This window comes from Pinus tabuliformis, chromosome 1_1, assembly GCF_031772625.1.
Source record: "Pinus tabuliformis cultivar Carrire ecotype Pingquan chromosome 1_1, CPIR1, whole genome shotgun sequence".
Taxonomy (NCBI): Eukaryota; Viridiplantae; Streptophyta; class Pinopsida; order Pinales; family Pinaceae; genus Pinus; species Pinus tabuliformis.
The window spans coordinates 49,107,108-49,126,163 of NC_142297.1; the positions used below are offsets into that span (position 1 = coordinate 49,107,108).

At 36.6% G+C, this 19,056-nt stretch overlaps 1 pseudogene; it reads right to left on the bottom strand.

Moving 5' to 3' along the window:
• Nucleotides 1–13,949: 13,949 nt before the first annotated feature.
• LOC149211511 (pentatricopeptide repeat-containing protein At3g12770 pseudogene) lies at nucleotides 13,950–18,783 on the bottom strand (annotated as a pseudogene).
• Between the last annotated feature and the right edge of the window lie 273 nt (nucleotides 18,784–19,056).

A 19,056-nucleotide genomic window follows, 5' to 3' on the forward strand; every position in this document is an offset into this window, starting at 1 on the left:
AAAGACCTATGATACTTCATTAATACAGCATAAGGTTCTTCCGAAGCCAGAAGCAAAACCTTATCAACAGAAACTTAGAAGGATAAATCCAGCCCTTCTACCAACTGTAGAAAGGGAGATTAAGAAAATGCTAGATGCTCATATCATCCTTCCTCTTAGATATTCTAATTGGGTTGCAAATATAGTTCATGTTAGAAATAAAAATGGAGAAATAAGACTCTATGTGGATTTTAGAAATTTGAACAAAGCATCATTAAAAGATAATTATCCTTTGCCCAAAATGGATCAGTTACTTCAAATGGTTTCAGAAGCACAAAGACTTTCTATGCTTGATGGTTTTTCAGGTTATAATCAGGTGAATGTTGATACAGTAGACAGAGAGAAGACAATGTTTACTACACCCTGGGGTACATTCATGTATGCTAAGATGCCATTTGGCTTAACCAATGCTGGAGCAACATTTCAAAGAGCTATGGACATAGCTTTTATGGGTCAGGTAAATAAATTTGTGGTTATTTATCTTGATGACATAACTATTTTTTCTAAATCTGATCAGAAACATCTAAAGCACTTGATGAAGGTTTTTGACAGGTGTAGAAAATTTGGAATACCATTGAACCCTAAGAAGTCCTTGTTTGCTGTCAAAGAAGGAAAATTGTTGGGCCATATAATTTCAAAGGAGGGAGTAGAAATTGACCCCAAACGAGTATCTATCATTGAAACATTGACATTACCTAGAAACAAGAAGGAGATTCAAGCTTTTCTAGGCAAGATTAATTTTCTAAGGAGGTTTATTCCAAATTATGCAGAGATTGTAAAAGATATAACTAACATGCTCCAAAAAGATCATGAAGTCAAATGGACTCCCACTTCTAGGCATGAATTTGAACAAATAAAAAATACTATCTCTGAAGTTCCCACCTTAGCCATTTAGTATTTTCTCTTTTGCCTCTAAAAAAACCCTTGTTGTTGTTCTATTATAGAAAACCAACCCATAGCCTTTTTTAGTAAGGTTATAAGAGATGTTGAGCTTAAGTATGACATCATTGAGAAGCAAGCATATGCCCTCATTCAAGCCCTGAGATCATTCAGGATGTATGTCTTACATTCACCTATTACTGCTTATGTCCCTAATAGTGCAGTGAAAATTGCCCTAACCCAACCAGAAACTAATGGAAAAAGAGGTAGATGGATCACTCAATTTCTGGAGTATGATCTAACTATAAAGACTACCAAGCTAGTAAAAGGTCAAGGATTAGCCAAGCTTCTAGCTGAATCCAACTGCAAAGTACTTGGAATTAATTTTGTTTTAGAAATACAAGGGAAGAATACACAAGAACCTTATGTCCTTGCAGAAGGGGAGAATCCACAAGAACCTTCCCTTCATCCTAAAAGGAAGAATCCACAAGAACCTTCCTTTCATACAAAAGGGGAGAATCCACAAGAACCTCAACCTTCAGAGCAGATCAGTGCTATACACATTGATGAAAAATTCTTATTGTCAAACTGGTATCAAGATATTGTAAATTTCTTGATTCATTTTGAGTGTCCAGCATCATTCTCCAAAACCCAGTGTAAAACCCTTAAGTTAAAATTAGTCAAGCACTGCATTATAAATGCAAATTTATACTGGAAATATCCACTGAATATTTTGTTATTATGTTTAACAGAATCAGAAACTGAAGGAATCATTGATCAGTTTCATACAAGATTTTGTGGGGGACATAATGCTTGGAGAGCAACAGCATACAAGATTCTGAGGGGAGGATTTTATTGGCCCACATTATTCTTACAGGTAGGGGCAAAGGTCAGAGGTTGTGTTCCTTGTCAAATGTTTGCTGGTAAACAAAAATTAGCAGCTCTTCCACTTGTTCAATCAATAATTTCAGCGCCTTTTTCTCAATGGGAATTAGATTTTGTTGGAGAGATTCGCCCCACTTCAAGTAATCAGCATAGATGGATCCTCACTACAACATACTACTTTACTATATGGGTGGAAGAAATGCCAATCAGAAATGCTACTGATTCAGTAGTAATTAAGTTTATTAAAGAGAATATCTTATCTAGATTTGGTTGCCCAACTCAAATTGTCACTGATAATGCAGCAGCTTTTTCTAGTGTTAAAATGATTGACTTTTTCCAAAAATATCATATTTTGTTACATCAGTCAACTCCATACTACCCTCAAGGTAATAGTCTTGCAGAGTCATCAAACAAAACTCTGGTAAAGGTAATCAAAAAGACTCTAGTTGATCACAAGAAGAGCTGGGATTCACATCTGACTTATGCAGTATGGGAAAACAGAATTACTCCAAAGAGATCAACTGGGAAATCTCCATTTCAATTAGTCTATGGGAAAGATGCAATCTTCACTAGCAATTTGGTTTTCCCTATTTTAAAATTCCTGCAGGATTCTACAGATGAACCTGATGATTTTTCAAGAAGAATAAATCAGAGTATTGAACTTAATGAAAACAGAGATGAAGTTCAATACAAATTGAATAAATATCAGAGTAAGATGAAGGCCATGTTTGACAGAAGACCCAGGGAGAGGGACTTTAAGGAAGGTGATCTAGTTCTAAGATGGGATGCTAGGAAAGAAGAGATTCAAGGAAAGCATGGCAAATTTAACAATCTATGGTTTGGACCTTTAGCAATTGCTAAAGTCAAGGGTAACAACACTTTTGTGTTGTAGAATCTTGAGGGGCTATATTCCACTTATCCTATAAATGGAAGGTTTCTCAAACATTACATTCAGTACTAATAAGTTGAAATAGTTTTCATTGTAAATACTCTGGTTTTATTTTACCTTTCGAGATGTCAGTATGATTTTATTTACAGCAAGGACTCCATAGCCCGAGGAGAAGGCACATGGATCTATAGGTTCTCTGCATTCCACAAAAGAAAGCAGTCCCTATTTGGAGCCAATGTTGTAGCATTTTTTGGTTTTGATAAGATAGAATAAATTAGTCAAAAAATACATAAAAATATTTTGAAAAAATGTTAAGATATGGACATAACAATATTGAATAAAATGTTAGTGAAAAATCTTGATGATAATGTCCATATCAAAGAAAATGTTAGGTTAGATGTCCTAAAAAATAAAGACAAAAAGAAAATGCTAGATTAGAAATCAAATAAAACAAATAAACTCTGAAAGTGAGCAAATCTAATTGTCACTACTATTGTTTCTCCGAAATAATGGTTGTGTGCAGCTTGTTTTAAATGCCACAACCCATGACAGTCAAATAGTTTAATCTTGATTACTTCATGCTTTAAATTTAATGTTATAGTTAGAGAATAAAAATCTGGCCAAACTGTTTAATCTTGGCAGATCAGTAGTTAGGTAGAGAATAATAAGGTGCTTATCAGTTTAATCTGAGCCCTTGGAGGTTATAAGGGTAGATTTAGATAATTTGTTTCATAAAATAAAAAGAAAGGAAAAGGGTTTGCTAGCTTAAATGCACCCATTAAGTGAAAAAAATTATAGAATAAGCAAAGGGTAAGTAGAGAAAGGTTGCAGAAGTTTGATTATTGGTTGGACAAAATGTACATTTACCATGTTTCTATGTCCATGAGGCAATTACACAAAGCAAATGAAGGTCTACAAGATCAATTAATTAACTTCTCATTCATCTCCATTCATCCCTATATTCACTAATTTTCCCTTCCTACTTTCATACATTCATATTCATTCATTTTCCACAAAAAAATCCCTTTTCCTAAGGTTAAATTCCTTTTTACCTAAGAAAAAGTGAAAACCCCATGTAAAATCCATTTTTACAATGTAAAATCCATTTTTACCATGAAAAATCCATTTTACTATGTAAATTCCCTTTTACCCAAAAAACCCACAAAATGATGTTTAGCCTAAGTATTGATGTATATATGCAAAAAAGAAAATAACCCATGAAAAGCATAATACTTAGTGTTTTTCCCCTTTCCGCATCATATTTCATATATTTCCCTTTTTTGCTCATATTTTATATTAACACTAACATAATGTATTAAACCCCTAAAAGTCCTTTTCCCGTATATATTAACTGCCTTTATTAAAATACCCCGAAACTCTTAGTTTTATTATAAAAACTATATATTAAATAAAATATTGCATCGGCGGATCGCAAGCTTCTCAACATGCATGAACACCCTCCGCCATTTCGATATGCGATGTGCGATAGACCTGGACCCGACCCAAATATATATTATATTTCATGCCATTTCGCATCTGGCTCCATCGCAAGTCTCGCTAAAGCAATAAACCTCCGCCATTTGTGATCTCCAATTGCAACGGACCCGATGCAATATATCTTACAATTCATACCCATATTGCATCCACCCCTCATGGCAAGTTCCGCTAAAGCAATAACCCTCCGCCATTGCGATCTCCGATATGCGATTGGGACCTGAACCCGATCACATATCATATATGATTCATTCCTACGTCGTGTTCGGCCCCTATCGCATTCCTTTGCGATAGGCCGTCATTTGCTAAACTCTGATTGCGATACGCGATTAACCTGGACCCGATATCATTATCCGCCCACATTCATATTATTTCAAGTCCGCCATATGTGTTTTGCTAAGTTTTTCTTTGTTAAATAGTTTTTATTATTTTAACGAAGAATTAACTTTAACCTTCATTTAAAAGCTAAATCTTAGTTTTAACCAATAATAAAGCCATTTGCTAAACTCTGATTGCGATACGCGATTAACCTGGACCCGATATCATTATCCGCCCAAATTCATATTATTTCAAGTCCGCCATATGTGTTTTGCTAAGTTTTTCTTTGTTAAATAGTTTTTATTATTTTAACAAAGAATTAACTTTAACCTTCATTTAAAAGCTAAATCTCAGTTTTAACCAATAATAAAGCCATTGCCGCCATAATTGATCATTGAGCCCCTCCGTACTCCTTCATTCCATCACCGTCCAATCACATATATTCAAATCCAACGGCCCTCGACAAATTTCGAGTTGACTCTCTGTACGAGCATTACCCACCCGAAAAGCGGTATTCCACCGTCCTCCATTGCTACATGTCAAGCTTTAAACCATATCAAGTAAACCCTTTCAAAAAATGCCCACGCCTTATAAGCGGTGCGATGAAAACCAAAACCACCTTCTGCATAGCGACAAAATAGTCACTGTTCATATTGCGCCATAATTCAAAAAATGAACTATTTTTCCGTTTAAAAGCAAAAAAAACATCATTTTGCTCTATTTTTCCTGTTTTACACAGTGAAGCCTCCATAAGCCTTTGCAACCCATAAAACCATCATTTTACCTTCCAATATGCTCTGGACTCATTCCAATTGCCTTTCAAGCTCAATAAAGCCATTAACCACCTTCTCTGTCACCATTGTTTTTCTTAACAGTGTCTATGTTTTGCAAGTAAAGCTTTTGTTCCAGGGTTACAGAGAAAAAAGTCTGCATACAGTTGGAAGACAATATGAAGATCATATCAATTTACTTTACCCTGTAACATAAAATCTAAAGTGATTTGTTGTTGAAAAACACAGTAAAAACCTCAAATGCACTGTAAAGATAAAAGAAACAGTAAAGGTTACTCAGCAGAGTTAAAGGAGATTCACAGAGTTTAAAGAGTATCAAATGAAAGATCAAATGAAGAAATCAATCAAGCATAAAGGATTCAAACAATCAAGCAGCTTAAAGGGGAAAATATTAAACAACAAAGCCAACACAACCTAAATAAAAGGGACAGCAAGAAGCAGTTCAACAGCTGCCCCTATCTTCTTGTATGAAGATCTTTCCTTTCCTAGAATAAATCTCAATCAGTGTTAGGATATTTCCTTAGTTTCATTATTGTATAAATAACTCTCTTCTCGAGTTATTAATGGTTTGAAGTTCAAGATTCATTGTTCATTGCTTGTTAAGTCTTGACTGTTAATTCTACTTTGAAACTGGAAGCCACCTTTGAAAGAAGATTTTCTAGACACTTGATGTACAAAGTGTTTCTAGAACCTTAATACAAAGCAAAGGATTCTGAATCTGGTTTTACACAGTTTTCGTTATCCTGTAAGTTTTTCTAGATATCAATCATTGTGTTTTTCTTTGTATGCTTATGACTTATAAAGATATCTAAGTAGGAATAATTGTGTCTCAATTTATTCCTACAAGCTCCTGAAGTGATCATCTATTAAGAGAATGGATTAATGAACTGTTTGTTTAGCTAATCCCCTCTAATCAATAAACCATCAGCATCTTGTGTAAGCTTAAGTATACTGACTTAAACCTTTGGAACGTAGTTTAGAATGTTTTCCTACTTATGATTGTTCTATTTTACAGTCTGGAAACTGTGATAATCATATTATTTTTCGTCTTCCTCTCACCACTATTTTTTATCTATATCACTGTGTAAGGCTTTATAGTAGCCCTTTGTTGAGATATTAATATAACCCAAAGGATTAAGTATTTCAATTCTACATCTGTCTTCAATCATTGGTCTTCCAAAAACCTAAAACCAAAAACTCCAAAACAATTATTTTAGATGCTCTGGCATTGGTAGCTGACCTACTACTATCTCATAGGTAGAACAAGTGCCACATAGAAGTCTCGACAAAGTTGGAGAATGGGGAATAGGTTGTGCCACAGGAACATCCAGCTCACTTTGAGTCAAAATTCATCCAACAAGTATATCACTTTTTCCACCACCCATCCCCTCTGTCAAGTAGAGAAAGGGGAAGATTCCAAATTGACTAAAATATGCAACATAGTGATGAGCAGTCGCACTGACCTAAGAGGGTCAAATTTCAACACGAGACATTTGAAAAGCAGCCCATTGATCTATCAATCAGCATACAAATGACCGAGATCGTACCTCATTGATGGAATTTGATGCCATAGAGCATCATTTTGTATAGTATCTTTAACCCTATTCCATTTTTATTTCATGTCATTAGCTAGTTTTATTTAATGCATTTATATTATGTCTTCTATATTTTAGAATAGATTTTTCTATTCCAACGATATTTTCTATAAATGCATGATGATTTCGATGTTTAATGGATATATATTTAATGGACTTATATTTTCTTGGATGCAGGATTTTGGGGTTCTCACGTTACTTCACAAAAGCAATGTGTCCCTATATGGAACCAAATGTTGCACACATTTTGTCAAAGTTCCAAGGGAGCGGAAGTGCCCAATTTTTTCAACTTGATTGGGGCATCTATCAGTAGTTTACATGTCCTTTTAAACTCATTCTGCAAGTTATATGACGTAAATGATCCTAGTAAGACATTGAGTATATGTAACAACCTAGGTAGGCCTATGATTTTGGTGACAAATTTCATCCTATGAGGTTTTTTAACCTCATTGATTACCTATGTTTCTATATACAACTAATCAGAAGAGTTTTTCCTTCCAGCGTAAACCCCAAAGCTAGAATGGAATTTATTGTCGAAATCTTATGTGAGTTCTAGTGTTTTAGTCGAGTCTGATGTAAAAGTGATTTGGGAATAATTTAAGCTAGTTGGCTTAATTACTTTATCACAAATCACTTGGTCTACTAGATCATATTGTGTCGCATATGGGTTGTGCCTTAAAGGTCTAAGACAAATGTGTATTCCCCCTTTGAGGGTTGTAAATGTAAAATCTTATGTATTAGAGGATAGAAAAATAATTAAATCCTCTCATATGTAAATTAATTAATTTTTCTAACAAAATAAAATTTAAATCCTAAGCCGGAAAATTAATTAATAGAGTCAAAACTAATTGTCTTTAGAAAAATTTGTGGGTTTTAAAGGAATCAATTTTTTAAAAATTTCCACCAAGAGAATATTGAATATTTCAAGAAAATTTGGACCCTTGGACCTTGGTGGTTAAGTCAAAGTCAAATTTTTAAGGAAATTAACTCAAAATAATTAATTTTGAGCTAATAAAAATGGAATTAAATAATAAATTCGAAAATTTCTCAACAATAAAAAAATCAAGGGCCAAGATTAAAAGATCTTGAAGTGTTTATCAACAGCCAAAATTATTTTGACAAAGATCAAAGAAACTAACCGTTATTTTTCCACTTGGAGGATAAATCTATAAATTAGAGAGTCATTTGTGTCTCTAGCATCTTGATCTTTGGCTAAAAAATTTATGTTGAAACATCCTTGTAACCATTGTCCCGTTGGGAATTATTTTTTCAATCATAATAAAGACTTTGGGGTGCAATTCAAGGTGTTCTTGTTTATTGATTTGTGGTATGTGTTAACTACAGGCATCTCTATGTTGTGTTGAATATTGATAAGATTCATTTTTTTCTTTAGATAGAAATAAAACCATGCTATTGATAGTTTTGAGCTAATCTTAGGTGGTTTGATTTTCCATGTGATCTAAAAAATTATTTTGAGATAAATTCATAGTTCTCGTATATACTTCAATCATTGGTCTCCAAATTCACAAATTTGGGCAAGAATCATTATTGCTTGGATTCCAAATATTTATATGGTGGATTAAATTTTCGTTAACGCTATAGTATACATTGAGGTTTCTAAAGTATTTTTAGTCATTCTTCAAAGGAAAAACTCAATAAAATATTTTTCACAAAAATTTAAAATTTTTAAAATCCTTGTATATTTGTAGATCTTGTGAATAATTTTATAGATCTACCCTGGGATTTATTTTTTCTAGCTTGGATTTTGGGAATTTATAGTATTTTGTATATATTTGGGGTTTAGGTGTCTTATTTTCATTTTTGCAAGTTGGATCAAAGGATAAAGTGGAAAAAGAGCTAGATCTAGGCCCTTGAGGGTAAGATCTAGTCTCTAGGTAATTTTGCAGGGCCATTCACTGAAGACTTTTCGGCAAAATTCAAACCCAAAGAAAACGAAAATAAATAAATAAATAAAAATTGAGACAAAGATTTCACTTTTTCAAGCCTCTCGGGCCAAGATCCGGCACTCTTAGGGCCAATGTCTCCCCTCCTTGGCTTGCGTTAGCCTCCAGAGCCTCTCCCTTATCTTTTTTAAGCCCTTTAGGGCATGTCCTAGCCTCAAGAGGCCTCGGCCTCCCTTTCCTAGCCCAACGTTGGGGCTTTAGGGCCTTAAAAAGCCTAGTCGTGGGCCCTAGGCCACATGCCTACCCTCTCTAACCCAAACAGTTGCCCTTTGGGAAATTTTTCCTCTTTTCAACCCTAATTTACCTCAGAAACACCAACGTCAAGCCTTTGAGGCTCATCCTCCTTCAGCATTCCCTTCTTGTGGCCTCCTCTAGCTTTGTTGACCTCAATCTACCTTTCTAGCCTCCTTATCCCCAAACATTGGTCTTCCTTAGCCTAGCGTTGTCTTTTCTTGGCCTCATTTACCCTAATTTTCCCTAAAACCCTCTAATTTTCCAGCACTGAATACTTGGTGGTTTTGCAGGTTTTGAGGCTCAAACTTTCTATTTTTCAAGTGCCAACTTGATCCCAAAGTTTCAATAAATTTTGACCAAGGGATCATCAAGGCCTTGGGCCTAGGGTTTGACATCTAAACCCTAGTTTTATCTTTAATTTATTACAACATTCAAATCAATAACAATTAAGCCCTAAAATCACATGCTACATGGTCAAATTTATTTAAAATTGCAAAATATTCATTTTCATAAATTTTGGCCACTTGGGCATCCATGATCTAGCCTAGATCTAACTTTTATGCTTGCTGAAATTTACAGCATAACTGAAGTTTTTAGATTTGAAATTTTTGAAGCATACACTTAATAAGGGTCTAAAATTTGAAATTTGAAATTTTCGGTAAATTTTCTGATTTCTAGGGAATGTTGGTATTGATTGTAACTTCATTAGTTTGTTGATCTATCAATTATTCATTGTTGTAGTAAATAGATCAAATCTGAAATTGTCTTAATCACACCCTATAAAAACCCTAAAAATCACTTTTTTTCAAGCTAGATGAATTTTACTACTTTTTGATATATTGGGCAATGCTTCTAACATCTCTAGCTTGCTCATCTGTGGGTCAATTGACTACTATAATAATTTATTACAGATCTGAAATATTACTAAATATATCATCATAAATTAAACTAGACACATAAATTTACTTTTGTTGGTCATTGGAAAGTTTTGTGCTTCATGTTTTGGGCAAATTTTATGATTTAGAGTGAACTTCCTATTGTTGTCATAACACTAATAAGCACTCAAATTTGTTGAAGTATTATTATTGATTCAACTGTTGATATTTAATACTATGTGCATTATACTCTAAGTTTGTGAAATTTCCAGAATTTGGCACCTAAAACACTCCTACATTTAAGCTCTAGACCTGATCTTGTGATAATTGGAATTTAATTAGCATCTTTGTATTTGGTAATTCACTTTAAGTCTTGGCATCTAAGTTTTCATTTGGCTATTTTGAATAGTGATTTGTTTATTTTAAAGAGGTATCGAATATTGTTGAAAACATGGCATTTTACACCTTGTGAGAATTTGTTGAAGTTTTTCACTTATGTCTCTAAAGCGCCTTATCTTATTCAAGATTGTCATCTCATCATTGTTAAGTACTTTCGCTATAAGCTAATTCACATTAAGTACTTAAGTAAAACAAACAATCTTAAATCAAGATAATCTCACTCATAATCTCTTGCATAAGCCCTAGATCTAGCTTGCATTAAAACTTACCTCCCAGCATAAGCTAGGTTGATAGAAATCCAGGGAAACCCTTCTCACCTAGCTTGAGGGGCTTGGCAACTCTTTGGTGGTTAACACGATGACCTTGTAGTAGTCAAAGCCACAATCTCTGTAGCACCAAAGGCATCAGGTGATAAGAGCACAATAGAAGGTCATACTTAGACTAGGCATGTAATTAAAATAAACCAAAATCACTGCATCTCACATAAATTCTAAGACTTTCACATCATATAAGTTAGTTAATCATTCAAGCAGCGGGTGTCCATCAGGTCACTTGGTTCTAATCATTAATCTTGCTAAGATTTAACCAAGTAATTTGGCCATTGATCTGTGTCTCTCAAACAAGTTAGTTTCCAACTTGTTTTCCTTCACCTCATTCCATAGGGACCACCCCCCATAGCCTGTTGTTGTGAGACAGTTGTTGATTTTGGGTAGCATCGGATGTGCTCTAGCCTTGAAATTTGGTGAAGAGGCTAAAGCACATAAGATCTTCAAGACCCGAAAATCGTTTGGAGAAATTCCATCCGAATGAGGAGTTATTAAAATAATTAATATTTTTAATGGGTCCCTAAGTCTAAACTTAAGAAAATAAAAATATTAATTGGTATTAATAAAGATAAGGGTGAGAAGCTTCTAAGAGATGAAGATCAAGTCTGTTTTAATTTTAGCCATTGATTAGAGACTTAATCTCGGTCGTTGATTCATCAACAAGAAAAGTATAAGAGAAGACTTGAGGATCATTTGAAGATATACCAACGGATACTTAGTATCCCAAAGAAATTGATTTTCAAAGAGAAGGAAATCAATTTCAGAGGGAGAGTTGTAGGGTGGAGGAAGAGGAGGGCATCAGCAACAGTGAGAGACTGAGGAGGAGGTGACGTAGGGGCATTGAGAGACAGCGCAGAGGGAGACGCAACCCTCACATAGGCTGACGCAGAGGGACACAAAACCAAGCAAAGTAATGCAGAAGTGGAAGAAGGGTCTACAGGGTGCCAGAAAGTTTCCAGGGGAAAGTCTCAGGTGTTTTCTCTCAATTTCTCTATAAAATCATTCCTTGTAAAGCAATTGTTACTGAAGATTAATAAAACCCTTATCTGTTGCACCGGTTTTCCCAAATTGGGTTTTCCGGGAATAATTGTGCAAAAACAACTCTGTTGATATGATTGGTTCTTGTGCATGTATATCCTTATTATTTTCTCTGTGTAATTATGTGATAACTACAGTAGAATTTATTTAATGTTTGTTGAAGGGATTTCGTAAATAACTTATTGTGAAGAATAAGTAAATGAAATAAATTAATTGCTACAGTAAAATTTCAGGTTAGAAATTTTCACAACAGCTAGAACAGAGTCGGCAGGGATCAGAGTGACAGCCCCCGCCCTGAGCAGTTGTCACGATGCCTGTACAATCCGGGTGACAACAGATCCAAACATGTTCATCTTTGAGGTTGTCTAAGTCATCTCTGAGGCCCTTATCGGAGTTTATCTAAGGACCTAATTCGGCCCCTTTCTGAGGGCAGCTCTTGAGGTTTACTTTGCACATGAGGTTTCATTTGGATTTTCGTGAGACAGAATTCGGATTTGTTCTTAGGCATCTTTCTGAGATGAATTTGGCCATAATTAGGGCATATCTAAAATTTTTTTTTTTTGAGAAAATTTTGGGACAGGTCTGAAGCTTGAAGTTGAGGCATAAAATTTAATCTTTGAGTCATTCTTAAGCAGGCATTCAAGGCATTTTTGAAGCAGATATTTTGATAATTTAAAGTAGACCTTTACAGCAAACTTGTGGCAGACCTATGACAATCTGAAGCAGAGTTTGATATAGACTTTGACGTTTGCAGCAGACCTCGACCTCTTCTGGAGCAGACTTTGACACATGTTTTTGAAGTATATCTTTGGAGCAATCGTTGAAGTCTTAAGCAACCCTTGTTGAAGCAGAGATTGCTGGATGTCTTGATAAGCCTTGAAGCAGACCTCTAGTGAAGTTGTGAAGCAGAGTTTTGAGCTACCCTTGAAGAACTTGTGCGGCAAATCAAAAGCAAAGAGCGAGCACTTGCATTGATGATTTGAGAGCCTACGTGGTGTTGTAATTAGGTCAATGACCCTTGTACGGGAACCCAAGAATTTTATTTTATATTTTTATTCTATAGGGTGGTCGGGTGGTGCTAGATAAGGTATTTGTAGCTTCCTTCAAGAGTTTGTCGCCTCCTTCCAGTGGAATCTAATTAATCTTGGGGTTGTAGCCCTTCCAGTTGTAGCTGGTAAATCTAAAAGTTGTAGCTTCCTTTGTAATATAAATAGATTGTTCAAATATATCTTGTGTTTCTTTGATGTGATATTATTGATCAATTGTTTTGATACTTAAATTTTTGAAATTTATGAAATATTGATTGACCCCCCTCTCAGTGTTTCCAACATTTATGTTATCAATATTTCCCACATTTATGTTATTGGTAAACAAAATAAAAACCTGAATACAGCTTTCTGATTAATATTATTAGTTGCTGTCTAAATTTATTCTGCTACCTAGTTTTTGTATGTAGCGTTACTTTTATGTAAAGATTGGCAGCAACTGATATGTCTTCTCTACCAATTGGTTATGAAATTGTAGGTATGCATACTCTGGTTTTGAGTATTTAAAAGCATCATGTGAACCTAGGTTAAGCTATCATAGTAAAACTGAGTAGGTGAATGAATGGGGAAATACAAGCTTTGCAGTTGTAATTTAAAAATTATGCAAACTAACTCTGTTTTGTGCAAGGATATTTATGATAGATACTAGATAGTTATATTCAATGTTTGACATCCATGGGGATAGAAGGTGTATTAATAATAAAACCCTTGCTGAACGTTGTAGGTAAAATTCAGAAACTCATATGCTAGCTGTTGTGTCGTTGTACAAAACATACAATGGTGAGTTTTCCTGTATCAACTCCTTCAATCTTCCCAGATAAAGTGGTCGCAGAGCTTGAGCAAGCTGCAAAAGATGCTGTAGTTGAACAATTTACTTTGCAGAAAAAGTTGCAGTTCCTTCCGATTCTCTTATGTACCTACTGCAAATATTTTGGCAACGCCATTAATATTTGTTGATTAAACTACAATTTCCTATGATACACTGGTGAAGCAGGGTCACTGTTTTCACTGTTTCTTGACATCGCAGGAGATGGCAATGGGCCTAGAGCAAGAACTCTCACAAAAATTAATGGACCTAAATGTGACTAATTTCAGTATGGTACCAGTCATAGGTTTGTGATTTTTAAATTCATAGTACCATTGCAGATAGCACAACATTGATACTGTCAAAACTGTTAAAGTTTGGGGAGATGAGCATTTTCCAAAGTTGTTGCAAGATGCAAGTGCAGGCTGTGAGTATATGTGTTCATGTCTGAGCACTGTGCAGGCTGTGAGAGTATGCATGCATGTCTGAGCTTATATTTGTTTTCCATTTCAATAAGCACCACCATTCATCCTTGCAGAAAGAAAAGCCATCCTTGAAATAATGGAAATTGTTTACATTCATCACAGTAATTTCACATAAAACAATCTTCAACATGAACTCAAAGGCACTATAGAAAATTGTCACACAGATGCAGGTGATCTGTGATATGTGTAGGAGTTCCAGGGTTTGTGATAATAAACCTAAAGGCAATAGCCAGCCTCTCAGTATGACCGTAGAGCATGTCTTCCTTTGCTGCTGCCTCAATAACATGCAGCACAAATTTCCTGGTAGGCACATCCCCTGCTTCCTCCATCTGCCTGGCCAATGTCTCCAATGTAGCATAATTAGTTCAGATTGAGAGCGCTTATACGCGCAAGGAATATATGCACCATGTTATTTATTTCAATCAAGCTCCATCCAGGACTCCAGGAGTTTCATTTCCAACTGCTTGTCTTCAATCATTGTTTTCACCTTTGGTACACCTTCCCATTTGCCAACCACAGGATACACATTTGACAGTGATATATAACATCTAATATTGTCAAACTCCAAGACATAACGATGTTGCACTACATGTTCTCCTGGCTCAATGTCCAAGTGAAATTCCATAGTGCCTAGCAAAGCTCCCCACACACTAGCACACTGCTCTTGAATGAAGTCCTCTGCCTCATCTAAATGGCCAGCACAGCCAAAAAGATCAATTATGCCTCTAATTGTCGTTTATACTGTCTTCACATACAATAATTCACCAAGTTTGGACTCACACAAGTCACTCTTTTGTGCTACACAATTTTACAATTTAGATCTCCATGCAAATGTATACATGATGTATAACTTAGTATTCTACACAGCGTGCAAATCCAAGAAACTAATGTGTATAAGTTTGTAGCTGTATATGCTTATACTTGTTTTCCATTTTAATTAGCACTGCCAGTAGTCCTTACAGGAACAAAATCCATCCTTGAAATGATGGAAGCTTTTTACATTTCTTACAATACACCTTTTGCATTGTTTACAATAATTCATTCCTTAGAAGCTTCAATATGATCTTAGTGGTAGTACAGCAAGCATCACATATACACGGGCTTTTCATTAGCCGTATACAGGTCCCAACTTCTCAGCATGAGTGTAGAACATGTCTTCCTGTACTGCTGCTGCAACATCGTGCTGCCCAGAGGTTGTGTTAGCACAAAACCTGTCTCTTCCATTTGCGTAGCCAAGGTCTCCAGTGTGGCATATATTTCTTCAGATGGAGAGTGTTATTTATCCTCCACAAGACATGCAGGAACCATGTTATTTTACCTCAGTCAAGCTCCATCCTGGGGTTTGTTTTCGAAACCCTAGTCCTTCAACATTTGTTACACCATCTCAACTGCCAACCACATGATATGCATTTGAAAGTAGTACACAATATCCAATATTAGCAGGGTCCAAGTCAAAAGGATGTTGAGCTAGACAATCTCCTAGCTCAATGTTCAAGTTTAACTGAATTTCACAGGTGCCTACCAAACCTCACCAAACACTAGCGCCCAGCTCAAATCTTTCAAATGAAACCTTCTGCCTTGTTCAAATAGGCAGAAGGGACAAGAAGATCAATTATGCACTTAGTTGCAGTTTATACAGTCTTCCCAATCACTGTTTTTGTGTTTCACAACTTTTACAACTTAGATCTCGTAATGCAAATATCTGCATCAAAGCGTCTAACACTTATACCCAAGGTGTAAATCCAGGAAACTAATACACCCAATTTGCAGTTCCCTCCGCCTGTACTAGTTTTCCATTAAAGCAGCATTACCAGTAATCCTTGCAGGAACAAAATCCATCCTTGAAATGATGGAAACGTTTTGCATCCCTCACAATAATTTCACGAGTGACAATCTTTGATATCAACTTGGTGGCAGTGTGGCAATCATCACACACACGCAGGTTTTTTGTAATCCGTATAGGGGTTCCAGGGCTTGTGCTGATAAGCGCAAAGGCAATGGCCAGCCTCTCACTGTGAGTGTAGAGCATATCTTCCTTCGTTGCTGCCTCAACATCATGCAGAACGGAGTTTATGTTAGGCACATAACCTGCCGCCTCCATCTGCTTAGTCAAGGCCTCTAATGTTGCATAAATTTCTTCAGAATGAGAGTGTGATCTATCCTCTGCACAGAACACATGAACTGTGTTATTTACCTCAATCAAACTCCAACCTGGAGCTTTTTTCAACCCCTTGTCTTTCATCATTGTTCTCATCTTCGCTACACCATCCCATCTGCCAACTGCAGCATATATATTTGAAAGCAATATATAATATCCAACATTATCAGGTTCCAGGTCAAAGAGATATTGTGCAGCACGTTCTCCTAGCTCAATATTGGAGTGCATTTTGCAGGCGGCTAGCAAAGCACCCCATGCACTAGCACCCGGTTCAAATGGCATCTTTCTAATCAAGTCCTCTGCCTCATCCAAATGACCAGCACGGCCAAGAAGATCAACTATACATGCATAGTGGTCAACCCCAGGAGTAATGCCATAATCTCTACCCATACAATAAAAGTACTGCCATCCCTTATCAACCAGCCCTGCATGACTGCAGGCAGACAAAACACAAATAAAGGTGATGTGATCCGGTTGCGTGCCTTCTGGCTGCATCACGTCAAAAAGTGCAAGCGCTTCCTCCCCATACCCGTGCATACCGTATGCTGCAATCATTGTATTCCACGAGACTAGATTTTTATTAGACATTTCATCAAAAAACTGGCGTGCACTATCTATACTACCACATTTTGCATACATGTCTACAAGTGCTGTCGCCACAACAATGTCGGACTCAAATCCACATCTAATAATGTAGCCATGGATCCACTTGCCCTGTTGCAAAGCCGCTAAATGTGCAAATGATGGAAGCACACTGGCCATGGTGACAGCATCAGGTTTCACCACGGTCAGTAGCATTTGATTAAAAAGTGCAAGGGCCTCGTCAGCATGGCCACTTTGGGTATAACCAGAAATCATTGCATTCCATGAGACTGGATTTCTTTTTGACATTTTATTAAACAAGTGGCGAGAAACATCCACACTCCCGCATTTCGCATACGTAGCTACAAGGGAATTCTGAAGAGAAACATCCAACTCAAAACCACTTTGCATTATATAGTTATGAATCCACTGGACTTGTTCCAAGTCTCCTAAATTGGCATAGGCTGGGAGCACACTCACCAACGTCACCGTGTTCGGTTTTATGTCACCCTTCTGCATTTCATTAAACAGTGTCAGCGCCTCTTTAAAATGTCCATTCTGAGAATACCCGGAAATCATTGCATTCCATGAAACCACATTTCTTTCAGGCATTTTATCAAACAACCGACGAGCAACCTCTAAAATTCCACACGTAGCATACATGTCTGCAAGAGCTGTTGCCAGAACAACATCCCACTCAAATTTATTCTTAATTATGTAACAGTGCATCCACTGACCTTGTTGCAGAGCAAATAAACTAGCACAGGCGGAAAGCAAGCTCACCATCGTGGCCGAATTGGGTTTCGCTCCTGAGAGTTGCATTTGATTAAAAAGCTCCAAGGCTTTGATTCCTTGTCCGTTCTGAGAATACCCAGCAATCATAGCACTCCATGAGAGCGCATTCCTTTTAGGCATTTTGTCAAACAATTTGCGTGCAAAGTCTAAACTACCGCATTTAGCATACATGTCTACCAAAGCAGTCATTACAATAACGTCCGATTCAAACCCATTTCTAAGCACATAACAATGAATCCCCTTACCTTCCGGCAGAGCTCCCAGATCGGCGCACACAGGGAGAACACTGGTCACGGTGACAGAATTTGGCCTCGAATCAGAGAGCTGCATCTTGTTGAAGAGAATCCAGGCTTCATTTGGATGTCCACTTTGAGCATATCCGGCAATCATTGCTGTCCATGAGACCACGTCTCTTACAGACATTCTATCAAAAATTCGGCGGGCAGCATCTATACTTCCACATTTAGCATACATGTCAACAAGGGCATTCGCCACAAAAATATCCAATTCCAATCCACGCCTGATAACCTGCTCATGACTCAACCTACCATGTTGAAATGCTGAAAGGCCAGCACAGGCCTTGAGGACAAAGTTGAATGTGTAAGAGTTAGGTATTATTCCTGCCCACTGCATTTGATAATACAGATCAAGGGCATCTTTGAACAGCCCATTGATGGCATAGCCTCTAAGCATCAAATTCCATTCAAAAAGCTCTGGTTGGCACATTTTGTCAAACACTTGGCATGCATCCTGCATGCTGCCTAACATAGCATATTTGTTGATAAGCTTGGCTTCAGTTTGGTCACACCCAGCTGTGATCAGCTGGGTGTGGAGTTGTTTTAGCATTTTTATGTCGTTGCAGTCCTGCAATGAACGAAAAATACGTTTGTCGTTGATCTGGGATTTGGAGGGATCGGCGGAAGAAAGATTCATAGCGCTTTTAGCCTGTGAGTCGAGTGAGTCGCGTATCATTTGATCTCTTACAGGAAAAGTACTGCAATGGGTGACTTTGGTACAAGCAGAGAAGGCCGCGTTTAAGAAATAAAGGAAGCGGCGACGGTAATGGTGATGGAAGCCAATTCCATAATTTCCATCGCAATAGTCACGCTTGTGCTCCACAGAAAACATCGTATCAGTGGCAAATGTCAGACAGTGTACTCTATATGTTTACCTTTACTTATATAAATGAGTTAAAAACGTGGCGAACAACCTAAGCAATCAACATAGATGATCAACCTTTAAAACATTTACCTGAAATCCAAAGCATTCAACCACCCAACAATTCAATGGAAATTTTATGTGTGTTAGTTACATTACAATATTTCAAAGGCATTCAATAATAACTCAATAACTTTATGTGAGAGTTGTGATTGTGGTTTCATAGTGAAGAGGGTGGTAGAAAAAGCACGGACTAAAGTTTCATTGGTTGAGCAACATGAATGAGTACTTAGAATTCAGT